At 41.8% G+C, this 18,364-nt stretch overlaps 1 protein-coding gene across 1 annotated transcript in view; it reads right to left on the bottom strand.

Moving 5' to 3' along the window:
* LOC108792101 (protein kinase C and casein kinase substrate in neurons protein 1-like) overlaps positions 1-16,405 on the bottom strand; it is a 55,135-nt gene extending 38,730 nt beyond the window's left edge. The window contains exon 1 of the mRNA XM_018562791.1: positions 16,182-16,405. The gene's annotated coding sequence lies outside the window, so the exon portion shown is untranslated. The remainder of the gene's footprint in view (positions 1-16,181) is intronic.
* Positions 16,406-18,364: the final 1,959 nt, after the last annotated feature.

An 18,364-nucleotide genomic window follows, 5' to 3' on the forward strand; every position in this document is an offset into this window, starting at 1 on the left:
TGCGTTCTGGGGTGGGAGGGGGTGTGGTGGTTCCATTCATGTCAATGGCACTGCAAACATGCCTCCCACCCACACTGGAACGTGTGGTACCACAATGAACTGGGGGGGTTTGTAAAAACTGGTGCAGCTGTGCATGGGAACCAATCAGCTTCTCTCCTCAGTTCAACATTTGAAAATGAGTGAGAGGTGCCGATTGGTTGCCATGCACGGCTGCTCCAGTTTGATAAATTCCCCTCACTGTGTTCTAGTGCAGTGCAATAGCACAAAAAATAGTGCATGCCTGATTTTTTGCGATCACACCGCACTGGTACGCAGTGCATTGAGGTACCACATGTTCCAGTGTGGGTGGGAGGCATGTCTGCAGCGCCATTGACATGAATGGAGCCACCACGCCCCCTCCCACCCGTTGTGCCTGCCTGATCTGTGGCACAAGAATGTTTATACAGGTGGGGCTTGTGGGAGGGGCTTTTATATGGGCGGAGCACAAGGGGGCCCCATAACCATGTATTGCCCGGGGGCCCCATGTGTTGTCAGTCCGCCCCTGATTATACCTCAGACAGGCTACACAAAATGAGATTGATAAGTATAGCTAAATGTCATAGATGTGACTCAACACCTGCTAATGTTTTACACGTTTTCTGGCTTTGTTCCCAAACTTCCCAAAGAGTTAATTATGGAAGCAAATACATCTTCTAACAAATAAGCTCAACTTGTTCCTTTCATTCCTTCCAGAGACATATCTGTTTGCCATGACTATGTCCCAACAACACACTGTAAGCTGTTGTTACGCCTACTGTTATTTTATGCAAGAAAACCTATTATGTTGCACTGGAAAAATTCACCAGTGCCAACAATTCAGCTCTATATTACTATGATTAACAATATGCTTCCTAAATTCAAATAAATATACATAAGTAGCTAAGTACTATAAATGGACCTATGTTTGGAAATGTCCATATCTAATGAGGACAGTACAAGATGGTTTAGTGGTATTGTTCAGTTTATTCAACAGTAACCTACAAAAGGGTGGAGTGTGGAAAAAAGGAAGGCTATATGAGTGAGTGTGTTGCAAGTGGAGATTTGGTAACTGTCTTTGTTAGTTTAATGTTTTATGCTTTATTTTGTTTCTAACCAGTAGCAATACTTTGGGCACTTTGGTCCACCTAAGTGTGAATGGGCTCGAAAAGATATTGCATAAAGTAGCACTAAAAAGCCAAATTTCAAACATCAGACACTTCCTATGTGGTTGTGTAGCTTTAACCCTTTTGCAGCCAAGCCCTCCAGAGCGCTTTACACCTCAGCTGGCCACACCATTTTTGCAATTTTTCACTGATATTTACCTCTGCTCGGCTACACACACAGGGGGCGAATTTTTGTTAATAGCTGTCATCAGCGGCTTGTCAGCTATTAATTTGAAGGGGGCCGATAGGAGAACCGTACTAATATAAGTTCATGGTCGCTAAAGCGACCAGGAGCTTATAGCAGAATGGTACATGCCACTGACGTAAGGCATACTGATGTGACAGGCTGGGAAAATTTTTGCTCCGCCGTGTGCCTTATGTCGGTGGCAGGGAAAGGGTTGATCTATAGGGAGCTATTGGCCCCATTTGTTTAGCGATCATTTGCTATACTTAGTGAAAAATTGCTGGTGATTTTAAGTCTCCTAGTAGCAAGCCATTTGTATTGCCTATGTAGCTCAGCCGTTATGGTTGCCCATAGTATCAGGAAAAAGCTTCAAGACCAGTTCATTTATCAGTAATTAACTTTCTATTTTAGAATTATTTCCTTTATTTTCACCTAGTGATCAGTGATAGTGAACACACTTCCTGTCTTAGGATGGCTCCACTCTATGGAGGAGCAATGGAGTCACCCTTGGACAGCAGCATTGTCAACCTGTGGAGAGGGTAGTGTTAGATGCATTAGCAAATTTAGATAGACTGGATTAACATATTAAATCTAAACTCCAGCTAACACCATTTAAGTAGTTACACCAACAGTTTATTTTTTTCCTTTTGGGATAATGTTTTTTTATAAATAGATAAAAGCTGGCAATTGTAAGCACCCAGTCAGTGTTAAATGGTTATTTCTCAACCCTCTATCTTCCAGTTTTGCTGGACAGCTTGGTTTGTGAAAGGAAGTTGAAAAAAAGACACTGGCAGGATCGCCAGGTGAAAGTAAAGGTAAAGAAAGAAAACAAATTTAGCCACCACATCTGAGAATTGGTAAGCTGCAATAAATAAAATTTCTGCTTTTTGGTATAGATACGCTTTAAGCAACTATCTTTTCCTATAATAACTCAAATAGTGATGGGATTTGAATTTCTGGAATTGATCCACTTTGTCATAAAATGTCATCTTCCTCCTACCAGGCACAGAGCAGTCAGTGTTGTTGATGTGTCTTCTTCCTACTTGCCTGAGAGCATGGATTGGCTCACATTCATTAATATAAATCAGGCACGGAATACAGGGGACTTCCAAACACTTGTTGCAGATGCCAATGATTAGCCAGCATATGCTCACTACACTAATGAAGGCAAATCTTTTCATTTGTTTAACTTCTGCTCCATTTTACAAGGAAAAGACAATACACGTTTCCCTTTTCCTGTTGCTTCTGCCGCTTATGTATGCGTAGGGATTATTGGTGCTGCCACAAGTGAACATTGCTGCCTGATGGCAATCCCATTCCTTAGCATTTACTACCTAGTATCAACTACACCCTACTGGAAACCTAAGGCTGGGTTCACACCTGGGCGTACGGAATATGCGTGTTTGCTGCACGTTTTGTGCCCCACGTTTTTACCGCGATTTGCGGTAAAGGAAACTTGCGTTTCTGAGGGTTATCCAGCTGTATCCTAATGGATACAGCTGGATAATACGCCCCAAAGAAGCTCCTGTACTTCTTTTGGCGTAGGGCGTTTTTCATGCCCAGGTGGGAACCATGCCCATAGGCAATTATTGGTTTTCACATGTTGAGCGTTTTACAGCGTGTAGCAACGCGCTGTTAAATGCCCAGGTGTGAACCAGGCCTTAAATACTTGCACACATTACTATATAACCTATCATTTAGCAATCAGATTGGTCCCTCTCCCGCTATGGACTCCTGGTTTATCCTGTACCACTATGTCCCTTCCACCTTCCTACATTCCTACTACCCTTGTTTGACAAGTCTGTTATAGCTTGCATGTACACACAGCACCACACATGTATCATAATCCTATGATGTGTTAAATGTTATTATTATATATATATTTTTTTTTTTTACTTTGTACACAACTTGATGATATATCTCTTTGCACTGATGCAATATATTCTTGTCAAATATAAATTATTGGACAAGAAAAAAGGGCTGAAGCTCTAAATTATTTATGAAGACACCCCTCCTTGACTTCTGTTTATGCATTTTGGCCTGTTAAGGTGCCCACACACCTTACGATTATCGTACGATAATCGCGGGAAATCACGCGATCGTACGATAATCGCAAGGGGTGTGGAAGGCGTGCGACCGTTTCTACTGTATGGTCGCACGACTTTTGTCTTTTGAACATGTTCGAAAACCAACCGAGAATCGTACGATTTTCGGCTGGTTTGGGGCATGCTCGTAAGATAATTGCCGCACGGGCCGGTGTGCGCAAGCATTGCGGTCATCGGAATCTTGCCCCTCAGCGGGGCAGGCTAGCGATGATCGCAAGTAGGATCTGCCTGTCCAAGATGGGCAGATTGTACGTTTTTGTAATTACCTTACAACCATCGCAAGACAAAAGTCTTGCAATGGTTGTAAGGTGTATGGCCAGCTTTAGCACTACAATCAAACTGTGGTGACACTGACTAATATTTACCCACCTAAACCTAAGAGCCGTATCTAATAAACTGTAATAAGCTAACTGCTTTTTGTGTTTTGTATTGTTGTAAGCCTTCCCAATGTGCGCCCTGCTATAAAGGCTGGTTATAGATACATGCATGTACCATTTTTTCTAGTGTGACTATTTACTTCCCCCTCAGTAATGAGCATCCATTGCCAGCAACTCTACCCCCAGCCTGCCCCATAATTAGGTTTGCCACCTTTTCTTCAACCGAAACCTGAACACTCTAGCGATGCACTGACATTTTTGGGGGAGAATGAGACACGGCTTATTCATATGTAAATAGTGCCACCCATTCATATGTAAATATCACAGTCAAGACTATTTTCAGTGGGGGGCCAGTATTGCCAAGGGCCAATGTTGGGGCAGGTAGTCTACAGTCAATGTAGAGATAATTGGAAAACAGAGATATTCCGCTTTGATTCATTTCATCACAGTGCTGCACCAACTTCAGTTAAGTAGTCCCTGGAACATCTAAAGCAGGGATTTCCAAACTCCAGCCCTCCAGCTGTGGTGAAACTACAAATCCCATGAAGCATCTCTCTCCGGGAGTCATGTCTGTGGCTGTGAGAATCTTGCAAAGCCTCATGGGATCCCTAGTTCCACCACAGCTGGAGGGCCGCAGTTTGGACATCCCTGATCGAAAGTAACTGTATTAAATACAAAGCAACTTTCTGGATGTCCCTCCATACATACAAACTACCTATCACCTCATTAACATAATCAGGGATCACTACATAAATATTGACACTACTTCAAAAGACTTAGCACACACCCTCCTCCACAAAAAATGTTTTGCTCTATATATGGCACTAAACAATCCTTAAAACATACGGTAAGATGCATTTTTTTCAAACATAAATTTTAAAAATTCTGGAATGTTCTATGGAAAATGGGTGTACCTGAACATATCACTGTTCTCATGAAGAACATCTACACTAATCGAGACAAAAAATGGAAACACTAACTGGTTTAAGATTGCAAATGAGATAAGCTGGCCATAAATGGAGCAAATTGTGGCCCGTTCTTCATGAATTGGACGAAATTAGCTCCATGTGAGGCTCTATCGGCAGCTTCCTGCCCAACCTCTTTCATTATTAAAATCGAAGGAGCTGGGTGGAATATTGTCAGCTGAACAGTGACTGAAGCCACTCACTGTTAATGGGGAAATTGAGAGTCTCTTCTCATTAAACCCGCAGGGATGAACAAGGGCATATCCACCACAAGGCAAACCATGTATTTGCCCCCAAATCGGTGCGGCAAGCCGGGCCGCACAGAATCAGGCAGTCTCAGCTGCCTAATCAGGCAAATTAGGCGGCTGCTAGTTGGGTCTCGCGGTTGTCTAATTTATCTAAAAGAGATGCCGGGTGGAGGAGGAGGATGCGGGACCGGAGGTGGGGTGGAGACGGGCCCGGCCAGTAGAGCTGCGGGTGGCTCTGGGCTGCCCATACTACAGCGTCTCATGGAGGGATGACCCGGAGGGTGGGTAGGCTTCAGATAAGTGGAGGAGCACATGTGTGCAGGGAAAGGGACTCTGCACAGCCCACCATAGATCCTGCAGAGCCCATCTGAGAGTCCTAGGTGGGCTCTGCAGGGTCTATGGTGGACTCTGCAGGATCTGTGATGGGCTATGAGCTGTCCCAGGTGGGCTATGCGGGGTCCCAAGTGGGTTATGGGAGGTCTATTGTGGACTATGGGAGGTCTATGGTGGGCTCTACAAGGTCTCAGGTGGGCTATACAGGGTCTATGGTGGGCTATGCAGAGTCTGTGGTGGGCTATGTAGAGTCTGTGGTGGGCTATGCACGGTCTGTGATGGGCTCTACAAGGTCTTAGATGGGCTATGCGGGATGTATGGTGGGCTATGCAGGGTCTGTGGTGGGCTACGCGGGGTCTGTGGTGGGCTTTACAAGGTCTCAGGTGGGCTATGCGGGGTCACAAGACAGCCCACATGAGACCCCGTCTTCCCTGCTATGTGACTAACGCAACCAGTCAGAAGATGGATACAGGTTACACAAAATGTCTTATACAGAAATGGGTGGGGCAAATTTAGATTGGGGTGGTGCCCTGGTGTAGTCTTGCCTAGGGAGGCACAAAATCCAAATACAGCACTGGGGCTGAAGAAGAAAAAAATATAAGTGTACAGTAGCCTTTAACTTTAACTGTACACGTTGTAAAAAATTACCCTGCCAGTTACTCAGTACAAATATCAGTAGGTTAGACTGAGTCATGTGCACAGCTGGCTAAACTGAAGCAAAATCCTGAAAGCCTAGAGACACTATGAACACTTCCAAATGTTCTGAAACAGTAAGAAACACTGGCAAAATGCCTTTACACAAGCAACTGCATTGGTGTTCTTTTCAAATTCCTGTTTGCAGCATTTTTCTAGCATAATCAACCATTTCAGCCAGCACAGTGGCTTATTGGTCAGCACTTATGTCTTGCAGCACTAGGGGTTCCTGGTTCACACCCCGGTCAGGACACTATCTGCAAGGAGTTTGCATGTTCTCCCTGTTCCAATGTGCGTTTTCTCTGTATACTCCGGTTTCCTCCCACACTCCAAAAGACATTCTGGAAGGTTATTTGGCTCCTGTCTAAAATTGGCCCTGTATGTATGTGTGATAGGGACCCTAGATTGTAAGCTCTTTGAGGGCAGGGACTGAGGTAAATGTGAAGTATGCAAAGTGCTGCATAAATTGTTGTACTATACAAATACCTAAAATAAATAAAAATCATTTCCATCCCCCATTAAAGTACACAGAAGCACTAAAAAATGCTTTCCAACATTCTTCCAAGTGTACGGTGTGCAGAAAAACAATATGCTTTAAAAAGCTTGAAAATAAGTTCAGAATGCTAGTAAAATACAACAAAACCTTTTTTTGATACAAGACACTATTTTGAAAATGCCTTATAAATGTATAAGTCCTTTCTATAGTTAAAGATATGGCGTTTGTACAGAATATGCTTTACAGTTGCAAGCCCTTACAGGGTTTACATTTTGTTTTAAATCATTTCCAATAAACAAGGGCTGGAGAGAATTTAGAATCCCTGAAATCCTAATAGACCCTGATAGATCAAACCCAGACATTAGTTATCCCTGATACTATGTATATTCATAGTTATAGTGAAATCTGAGAGGCATGTTAAAGCTGCATAGTAGAGTGCTATGTATAGTATGCCACACATGAGGGTGGACGATTTAGAGACCCTCCCTGGCATGCAGCATGTGTAAGCATAAGGCCCAATGTGGACAAGCAACATTTATAAATACTCTGTTGTGACTTAGATGGGATGGGAACAGCCTTCATCTCAAAAACTGAGCAGTACAGATCCCATAGCTCAGGGATTCTTAAACTGTTAAATCCAAGGACCCAAATAAAAAATTCTTACCATACTGGGATCCAAGTAAAGAATTATTACCAAAATATCAACAAAAGCAAACAAAGACAAGTAACAATGACGAATAATGCATTGTCGACACACCTCGCCATTTCCGTAGCATACAATTTGAACCATCAATAAATAAAATGTACTATATCACTCACCATGGACGTCACAATTGGAAAAACTAGGCTACGTATAGCACAGAATCATGTGACAACCCATCACAAACAAGTCTGCATCTCATATTGCGTTCTGAGCCATAGTTCAAAAAATATTGCTGTAGCTATTCAGTAAAAACTCGAGTGGTATAAAACACAAGAATATTAATGTGCACAATAACAAATATTTCAAAACAAAGCTAAATACAAAATATGCACAGCCAAAGAAACAAATCAAAATTATAATTACATTGACCAGTCCACCATATACTGCTCTATGTCCACAAAAGCTTTTAATCAACTAATCCCCTCTGCCCTCCCCCCCCATCCATTTACAGTGCCCCTGTGGGCAACTGGAGCAGTCTCACTAGACAATAGAATGGAAGCTGACGAGACATATCCATGAAGTCAAGTAAAGTTAGGTTGTGGTGTCTGGTCTTAGGCTGTTTTTTACTTTAGAAAATATGAAATTAAGTACAGGTTCACTTAAAGCAGACCTAAACTCTCAGAAAAGAATTCTTAGCTTTGTAGAGCTCTGTAGGTACAGTAGACTTTTTCAATGAATCTCCTGTGTGCGCGTGTGTGTGCTCCCCCCCCCATCAACGGAGAATGGCAACCAGATGGCAGGGACGGCAGGGTTAGTTTTATTTTTTTATTGTTTCTTTAATTTTTATAACCGTTATTACTTTTTTTTTAAACTTTTTTACATTTTTTTTATTTTACTTTTATATTGTTTATAATTTTTTATCTTATTATTAATTATTTAGAACCAGAGGAGAGAGGTAGGTGCGGGGGAGGGGGGGACGGACAGGCTGCACACATTTTACAAGTGATCGCGGCGACATCGCCGTGATCACTTGTAAACGAACAAGCGGCTTCCCCACACTACATTTAGTCCTGCCTTCCCAAAGCAGGACTAAATGTAGAAGGGAACTTACCGCCCGGAACTTTATGTTCCGGGCGTCGGGGAATTCCACACCACTGCCGCCCCTCTGCTCCCCGCCACCCCGAGGCCTGGCCTCGGTGGCCTTGTAGGGAATCCGGGCCTGGCTGAACATCACAGTTTAAATGACTACAGTAGAATTGGCCAGCAAACTTTGCATTGGCACAGCTTCTTGTAGTCCTACTCAGTGTTCAGGTAAGGCTAGCAATGCTGCTGCTGAACTAAGTAAGAGTTGTCACCTTTGGGAATAATGATGCACCTTGCCTATAAAATTTTATTACATTAAAAAAAGGATCATACTTTTTGACAGTACAGAACCAAGTGAAACATTATCTTTGGTCTACGTGTATTGGTTTAAATACACTTTTATTACAGAATACATTCTGTAACTGATTCTTTTTTTCCATTTTATTTTTTCCATTAATGTCCTCAGTTCACTCTATTCATCATTGCTATGGCTCAGCTCCTCTCCACTTGCAGCTGTGCTAAAACATTCTGAAATCCTCTAACACTCTGAATTTTATGACGAGCCATGCTCTTTAATTTTGTCGTTCTGCTTTCTCAGGGGCACTCTGCAGAGGGGATGGGCACAGCACAGAGGTGAATGGCGGCTCCACGCCATAAGTAATGAAATCTACTGTAGCCCAACAGCTGTCAAAGTGTGACTAAAACTGCTATTTCCATTATACTATTGTTTTTTTCCTCTTACTTCAGCCAGAATTCAAGCTAACACCCCTTTTGGATATTAAAGTTTTCAAAGAAGAAGATTTAAATAATACAAAACACAAAAATTCCCCAGCCTCAACCTGCCAGCCAGCCTGCAGCCTTTCCAATGTGCGCCCTGCTATGAAGGCTGGTTATAGATTCATGCATGTACCATTTTTTCTAGTTTGAAGATTTAAATAAGTCATAATGCTGGATTCTAGAAACTGTGGGGCAGTAGCAATCTGGGGTCCCTGCTGACTCACCTAGGAAGCACTAGAGGCAGAGAGAACAGTATATAGGATTGGTATGCCCAAGAACACAAGTTGTTCCAATGTTTGGTCTGCAAAGTAAAGAGCTGACCTGTTGTAAGACTATACCTGGCCGTGTGGGTGATACTGCGCATGTGCATGGCCCTGTCTTCCACCTTTACGGGAAACACGTCATGTAACATACACGCTCTTGTACTTTGCTGCCTGATTGGTTTGACCGGGTCTGCCTGACTTCGTCCTGCTCCCACAGAGTGCCACGCTATTCTCCTGGCGGAATCCTGGCCTGCTTCCAGCTTCCTTGAAAACCAACAACTGGACCTACCCGGGCACAGTGTCCTACCTCCCGTGGCACCTGTGCTGCTCTCTGTCCTCTCACTCCCTGTCTCCAATCTCAGGGGTACAGGACAAGGGTTGCAAAGGAGGCTATTCGGTCCTCTATCAGGTTTGTGATACTTATGGTTCCTGCTGGCATGTGCTGTATACCCTCACATTACTACCCCTAGGACTTTAAGCAGCCTAATGCCAGGTTGCCATAGTAATAATGTAGTGGTATTAGTAAAGTCAGCAACTCTATGCTCCTTAGTTGGGGCTTTGATAGAAAAGAGATTTAGTAGGCCCTTTTAAATCCTAATAAATCCTAATAAATTGTATTATTTCATATTTGTTTGACTGGATCTGTTTGCTTGTATCTCAAAATTCCCATAAAAGTGGTCCAATGTTTTTGTGTGTTTATATTGAAGGATGTTGCACATCTCCCAAAGGGAGTTTATTTGTGGGTTCCAAATTAAATTATATGTGGAATTCTTTTTCTGGCAACTTGACAGTTTGGTAAAAATAAGGCATTCTCTGTGAAAAAAGTTACTATCTTTGAGGGCCCGCTCACTCCTTTGCATGCATTAATGTACACGTTTTCATGCTTGCATTAAGGTAGCCCAAATATTTTGATCGCATTGCACAAAAAAAATGCACCTGCACAAATTTGACAATGCAGCATACCCCATTATGCATGTTACAAAATAGCACAGGTGCAATTTAATTATTACTGTATATGTAAATTAACGTAATGCAAAATTGTAAATTCACTTTGACAGATTAAATGTGCAATATTTAACATTTACATTATACAGGGATAATTAACAGCCTTTAATAAAGCCATGTCTCTTTGACAAGTTGCCATGCCTTTGGTCAATATCCAGTTTTTGCGACCCTGCATTATGTAAATCAATTTACGTCACATCCATGGCTGAAGTTTAAAAGAAAACACTTTTAGAAGTCCTGGGTTCCCAGATTGTTCAGTGTTTCCTGCCTACAACCCCACTTACCACTGCTTGGAAGCCAGTGCTGGTTTCCCTTTGGACCTCAGTTCAGGATTTCTGAGCAGTGGTGTGGGCAGCAGAAAAGGTAGGTAGTCATTCTTTTTTGAGAAATGCCTATTTGAAATTGTGATACCTTAAATATATGTATAACAAAAACTTTTTAATTTAGTTTTAGGGGCGCAACATAACATCAATCCATTTCAAATTACATTTGGAATTTTTTTTTTGGATGTATCCAAATTTTATTATGAAAAATTTGGATACATTTAGATTCGTTATTTCTTTGATTCAGAAATGTTAATGCGTCCAAATGTCCGAATAAGCAGAAATTCATCCGAATTTTAATTCGGAACTAAACTAATCTCACATGTCTACTAAGTATTTTGCCTGTGTGCCATTCTGGGCTGACCCACATCTCTTGTACCTACTCTGACCTGCTCTTTCCTATGCCATCCTTGCCGGACCTCACCCTACTTCTCCTTCTAAAACTAAAAAATAAACATTTAGGCTACACATACACGAATGATAGGATCGCTTTAAAAAAAAGTGGCAACCTTTATTAAAGCCCAGTTTTGACCAAACATTTTTTTCAAAAGTATGTTTTAATTGTTTTAACAGATAGGAACAAGAACAGATGTCCACATGTTAATGTCTGAGAGTAGAATGGGATGGTACATTCATATGCAAGACACACTGATGTTGGTAGAACAGTACAAACAGGTACAATGCAAATATAAAGATTTGTGTCACAGTATGAAATAATTGTATCTGTTTACCGGCAATGAATCTGTGTATCTGCATTACTTGCGTGCTAATACAGCAATAAACCTATAATATAAATATCTTTATGTTGTTGTTATTGTGATGTGTTGTTATTTATGTTTTTTATTATATTTCTAACTAAATAAAGTATTTGGGTGGTGTGATTATTCATCTAGTGCTACAGTACATTCCCTGGAATTCATAAAGAGGGCCGTAGACACAGATTAAGACAGTTTTTGTAACTGTTGGTAAAGTGTATATGAATTTGTTGCAGAATTGCTCCAGACAGAACATTGTCTGCGACACAATACTATAGCGTGTAACACAACACATAAAGGAATAGGATAAGGCCTTCAAAATGTATAAGTCAGAGAGGTCAACAACAGCATTCAAAAACTACAAGAAGTGTAACAAATGATGTAAAAAAGCAATCAGGGCAGTAAAAAATAGAATACGAGGAACACATAGCAACAGAAAGCAAAAGGAACCCCAAGAAATGTTTAAAAAATAAAAAAAAAAGCAAGAGAATAAGGACGGAACATGTAGGCCCCATTACGAATAAAGAAGGGAGGTTAGCTACCAGTGACAGGGAGAAAGCAAATGCGTTAAACAAATTATTTTCATCTGTCTTTGCAGATGAGACGGATGTGGGTAGTGATCAGGGCATCAGCTGCAGAAGTGTAATAAAACTTTTAACATATCTCAGTGGCTGTCGGAGAGCAGAGTAGTACAGAGGCTAGAAAGATTAAATAATTACAAATCCCCGGGGCCTGACGGGTTACATCCGAGGGTACTAAAGGAACTTAGCCAGGTCATAGCCAGACCATTGTACTTCATTTTTATGGACACCCTAATGACAGGTATGGTCCCGCATGATTGGCAAAAAGCTAATGAGATACATATTTACAAAAAGGGGAAACTGTGTACACCAGGTAAATATAGGCCAGTCAGCTTAACCTCAATAGTGTGCAAATATTTAAAGGCATGATAAGGGACTACAGGAATTTGCAAATTAGACTGGCATCATGAGTAGTAGCCAACATGGCTTCAGGAAGGACCATTCATGTCAGTCCAATCTACTAACATTAGGAAGGAAGTCAGTATTAATTTAGACAGAGGACAACCAGTAGACGTGGAGTATCTGGACTTTGCTAAAGCATTCGATACAGTGCCCCACAAATGTTTCATTCATAAGCTAAGGGGTATCGGTTTGGATGAAATTGTATGTTCATGGGTGGAAAATTGGCTGCAAGAACGAATCCAGAGGGTAGTAATAAATGGGTAATTTTCTAATTGGGCAAAGGTTGTGAATGGGGTGCCACAGGGTTCGGTCCTGGGACCAATCCTGTTCATCTTATTCATCAACTACATAGAGATTGGAATAAATAGCTGGATTTAGTTTTTTGCGGACGATACTAAACTGTGTAGGGCAGTAAATTCCGAACTGTAGATATTAAATATTAAAAAATGTAAGGTTATGCACATGGGAGAAAAGATCGTGTGTACAAACTACAACTTGGGGGTGCTACATTAGGTAAGTCGAACATTGAAAAAGACCTGGGGGTGCTCATAGATCACAGATTTGGTAATAGTATGCAATGCCAAACGGCAGACAGCGAAGCAAACAGAATACTGGTGTGCATGAAAAAGGGGATTGCAGGAAGGGATAAAGGAGTAATACTTCCACTTTATTAATCACTGGTTCGCCCTGAGTATGTGGTGCAGTTTTTGTTGCCGACTTGCAGGAAAGACGTCTTCGAACTTGAGAGAGTACAGAGAAGGACTACAAAATTTAATTAAGGGACCGGAGGCCTGAGTTATGAAAACCGCATTCAAAACTTAAACTTATTCACCATAGAAAAGAGGCGATTAAGAGGGGACCTTATTGCAGTCTTCAAAATCATCAATGGGATCACAATATTTCTAACAAGTTGTTTTCGCCAATAACTATATTGAGAACATGAGGACACAACAAGAGGTTAGAAGAAAGCGGGTTCAATCTTAGACAATGTAAAGAGTTTTTTATTGTTAGAGTAGTAAAATGATGGAAGTCCCTTCCAAGGGCAGTTGTATCCGCTGATAGCGTTGATAAATTCAAGAAACTTCTAGATGAGTTTCTTCTTTCACTTCATATACAAGGATATGGGCAGTGTTAGAGCCATACACACACACACAAAAATACATACACACACACATACATACACACACTGGATGGAACCTTGTCTTTATTCAACCTCACCTACTATGTTACTATGTTACAATTTACTTCCACTTTTCTTATCACTGATCTGGTGGTATTTCTTGCATGCACCAGCATGCAAACGTGTTAGACCAGGTTCACACTGAGCGGTTTGTCGCGCGAATTCTGCTAATAAATCGCATCGCACATTTCTGCGCGATATCGCTCCATGTAGCTTGTCCAATGCATTTCAATGACTCAATAGTGACGCGCAAAGTCGCGCATTACCGGCGATATTGCACGACCTTGTCGCGTGACATCGCGCTACAAAAGGATAACTTTTGCATTGCAAAATGGAAGGAAAGAATGATGTCACATCAAGACCGCTGTTGATTGGTTACATCCCAATGTAGCAGCGACTAATTCCCTCCCAAAAGTCGCGCTACGTAGCGCGATAAAATGTGTTTTGCCGCTCAATATCTCACATTGTAGCTCAATGCCGCTCAGCACCGAATCACGTGGAAAAAAGCGCGATGCACCATGTCGCTCAGTGTGAATGGGGTCTTAAATTTGTTGCACGTGTTGGAAATAGCAAGACAACAGTCGCACAGCTTTGGTGCAGGACTTTTTACTAGAGCCATAAGGCCAGAAATGTTTTACAGATGCTTTATTGTATTGCCCCCTATTGTGTCTACATCCAGCAGGACCATATATTTTCAGGTTTCTAGGGGCAGCTTCTAGACTTCCTGTCTTATTGAACGGCTTCAAGCAGAACATTTCTTTGCATCACAGGAAATATATGATCTTCCAATTAACACATCTTTTTAGGAGTAATGAGATGGAAAGAAACAAGAATTCTTGATCAGGGTCAGAGTTGGGCCCAGTTGGGCCCAGGGGTGTCCTCAGGCAGGGTGACACCCAGAGCGAAGACCGGGTCACACCCCGTCGGGATATCATCGGGCATGGGCGTGACGTCACCACGCGTGTGTGCGACGATGTCATCTCGCATGCGCGGTCATCTTATTGACACCTGCCGGTGGCCATCTTGGTGATATACGCCTGCAGAGAGAGGAGGGGACGTTCACCCGGCGGGATGAGGTGTGACTCTCAGTCAATAACCGAGTGCCCGACTTTTCAGAGGTTGTGACACCAAAATGACTCTTAGTCATTTTGGTGTCACCCCTCCAATGGTGGCACCCGGGTGCAGTCCCTTGTGACGCCACTGGTTGGGCCTCTTCTAGTAGTGGGTCTTTTAGTATTATTCTTACACCTGTTGATACCCAAAGTGCAACTACTGTTGAGTAGTAGCTCAGCTCACAAAGTAGCAGCCTTTGCCTGCAACATTTTCTAACAGAAGATTAGAAGGAGGCAAGGAAGAATTAAAAAAAGAAAAGGAAACAGAAATATAATTAAAAGCTAGAAATGAGGTGTGTGCTGTTTGACTGTCAGTTGAGTTGGCAGTCTGCACATAAGCCAAATATTTTTTAACCACTGCTTCTTTAAAGGGCACATGACTTGAAATGTTCATGTGAAGAAGTTGGAGGGAGGGGTGCATAACTCCAAAAGCATGTCTTTCCCTCGATCACATAAACTTCAAAACGTATAAAGATCAGAATTTATAAGCTGAACTTTGTTCAAATTTGCTTGGTTTCTTGGTGCCTATATGCCTTTTATCCTTAACATTTTCTTCATCCAAACCAGTCCTCAAATGTTGTTTCACTTAGGCAGACTTTATACCAATTGTAATAATAGAAAAACCTATAGCAGATATAAATGCAGTGTTTGACTAATGCTTGCCATGTCACAATAATTTTATGACCGAGCAACAAGAAATTCAAGCATAGTTATGGTACTGATGGCATACACATTTCTTTTGTTATCACACACTCATTGCAATACACACTGATTATAGCAAACAACTGCCAAACATCTTGTGTTCTTGCAAAAGTATCAGCAGCCCTAGTTCTAGTACCAGTGACCCTAAAATGTCCAAAGAAATCTGTGAAGTGGAAGACTTGCGTCTTCTTTTAGTCTTATTTAATAAGGCAAAGTGCAGTAGCCCACAGCAACTGATCAGAGCTAATCTTTCATAGTCCTGTCTGTTTTAAACTACTGTTATCTAAATGTTTGCTAAAGATTACACTACTTTTACTTTTAGTGCTGACATTAAAAGTGACACAAAAATCAGAAGTTAAATCTTAAAAATGCATTCAAGTACCTTAACTATTAACAAAAATGTATCTTATTTGTGTATCACTCGGCTGTAGATCCTCAAATCATCTCTAAATTTGTGCTGACACTGTCCTTCCTTCTGGAGGGTGGCTACTTTTGTTCCCATGAACTCTGTATGTGCTGTAAAGTAGCCACCGCTCCAAGCTCACTCCCGTGATGGACTACAATCTCACGTTTAGTTTACTAAATTGTATTTCTGTGTTCTAAATCAAAACTGAGTTGTGTCTAAGCCTGGCACTTTAGTATCTTCAGCCATTGCTCTTATGTCCTCCAGATACAACCACTTACATTTTAGCCTCTGTCCCATCAATGCATACATAATAATACATGCACAGATCACATGCAATAGAAAGAGAAAAATTAGCAAGGAAACTTACCTAAAGCAGAGACTGCCTGCAGTACTTCTCCCTGGCTTTGCCTTGCAGATGATGACTCGGATTTCCGTGCCAGCTAGCTGGGGCTAGAGATGGCCAAGAGAGGAGGAGGCTTGGGTGGGAGGAGGGGTAACATTAGACAGTGTCAGATGGGGAAAGCAGTTTCAGAAGACGCTGCTGTGGATGGAAATGATGCTGTATGCTAGTTCTGGAAGTGCCTGCACTCTTCATTTTTCATGCAGACAACCAACTACTTGGGATGGTTGGGGGGGGCCAAAAAGTATAAGTTACATTCTGTTGTGTTAATGAAGAATGCTTTCAAGTTGATTCCAGTATGTGTAAAGCCACATAGACGTATGCACACACACATAACTATAGAATTACTTCAGTGTGGCAAGTCTTTAAAAGCCTAACTACAGGCTGAGCTGAAAAAAATAAAATGTGTGCACCCACCACTCTGCAGAATAAAAATATAATGCAGTGGTGGTCAACTTAGTAAATATACACTGAGTGGCCAGATTATTATGACCACACCATCAGTACTTCGTTGGGCCACCTTTTGCCTTCAATACTGCGGCGATTCTTCTTGGCATTGACTCCACGAGATGTTGAAAGGTGATGCGAGGAATCTGACACCATGCCTGATGAATAGCACTGTCCAGTTCTGTGAGATATGATGGTTGTGGAACTAGCTGCCTGATGGCTCTTTCAACTTCGTCCCACAAATGCTCAATTGGATTTAGATCTGGTGATTGTGGGGGCCACCTAAGCAAGGTAAATTCTCCCTCGTGTTCTTAAAACCACTCCTGCACAATACGAGCACCGTGGCATAGCGCATTGTCTTGTTGGAAGAAGCCTTCTCCATTGGGATACGCCATCAACATGATAGGATGAACTGGATCAGCAATGATACTTTGGTATGTTGTGCTATTCAGACGTTATTCCACAATTAAAGGGCCCAAATCATGCCAGGAAAACATGCCCCACACCATAACACTGCCCCCGCCAGCTTGAAGGGTTGTGCTCATGCATGTGGGGTGCATGCTTTCATGATGTTCCCGCCAAATTCTCACTCTGCCATCTGCATGATGCAACTGGAAACGTGATTCAGCGGACCACATGACTTTTTTCCAATGCTCGACTGTCCAATCCTTGTGTTCCTGTGTGAATTGGAGACATTATATCTTGTTAACTGCAGACAGCAAAGGATCTTGAACATTTAACAAATTCTGCGCCAACAATCATCCCCACGTTCAAAGGCTGTTAAATCGCGTTGTTTACCCATATCTTCAGAAAACATCTGGCCCTCTAGCAACATCAGCGCGAAATTATAGCTAATTTGCCTACAAACGTGGTGGTCATAATAATCTGGCCACACAGTGTAGGTGACCTCAAGTGTGGTTCCAACATGTCCGGAGGGCCGCAAAATCTATTTTTTGTTTTGTATATTTACCCTTATTAATTATAAGGGTTATACCAACAAGATATTACAACTGTGCTACCTTTATTTTGTAGAATCTGGTGCATGGATAAGGTGAATATTGCAAGGCAGCATATATAAGAGAATAAAAGGACTCCTTAATGACTGGTAGGATCCCCAGTGATTGGCGGAGGGCTACGGTAGTCCCAATATTCAAAAAGGGGGCAAGGTGCCAACCTGGGAACTATAGGCCGGTCAGTCTAACATCGGTAGTTTGTAAAATGCTAGAGGGCATAATAAAGGATTATCTGGTAGAATTTGTTCAGGAAAACGGGATAGTTAATGACAATCAGCACGGGTTCAGGAAAGACCGTTCCTGCCTAACTAACTTGCTAACTTTTTATGAGGGGGTAAGTAGAGATATGGACGGAGGTAAGCCGGTGGATGTGGTATATCTGGATTTCTCAAAGGCTTTTGATACGGTACCACACAAACGCTTGCTACACAAGCTGAGGGCTATGGGCATAGATGAGGTGGTGTGTACACAAATACTATGTAACTATGTAACTTCAGATGCAGCAGCTGTATACCGTTTGTAGTTGCAGAAAAACTATTTGCCCTTTTCGTTTTGTTTTTGCACATTAATTTGTGTTTTTGCTTTATTAGAGGTAGCTAATATTTTGGAAAAGAAAAGGGGTGTAACAATAACTACTTTTGCAGTTTTTGTTTATTGTTTACAAAAGCTCAAATAGAAGAATACAGCAAA

Source organism: Nanorana parkeri, unplaced genomic scaffold, assembly GCF_000935625.1.
Source record: "Nanorana parkeri isolate BGI_ZX_2015 unplaced genomic scaffold, ASM93562v1 scaffold600, whole genome shotgun sequence".
Classification (NCBI taxonomy): Eukaryota; Metazoa; Chordata; class Amphibia; order Anura; family Dicroglossidae; genus Nanorana; species Nanorana parkeri.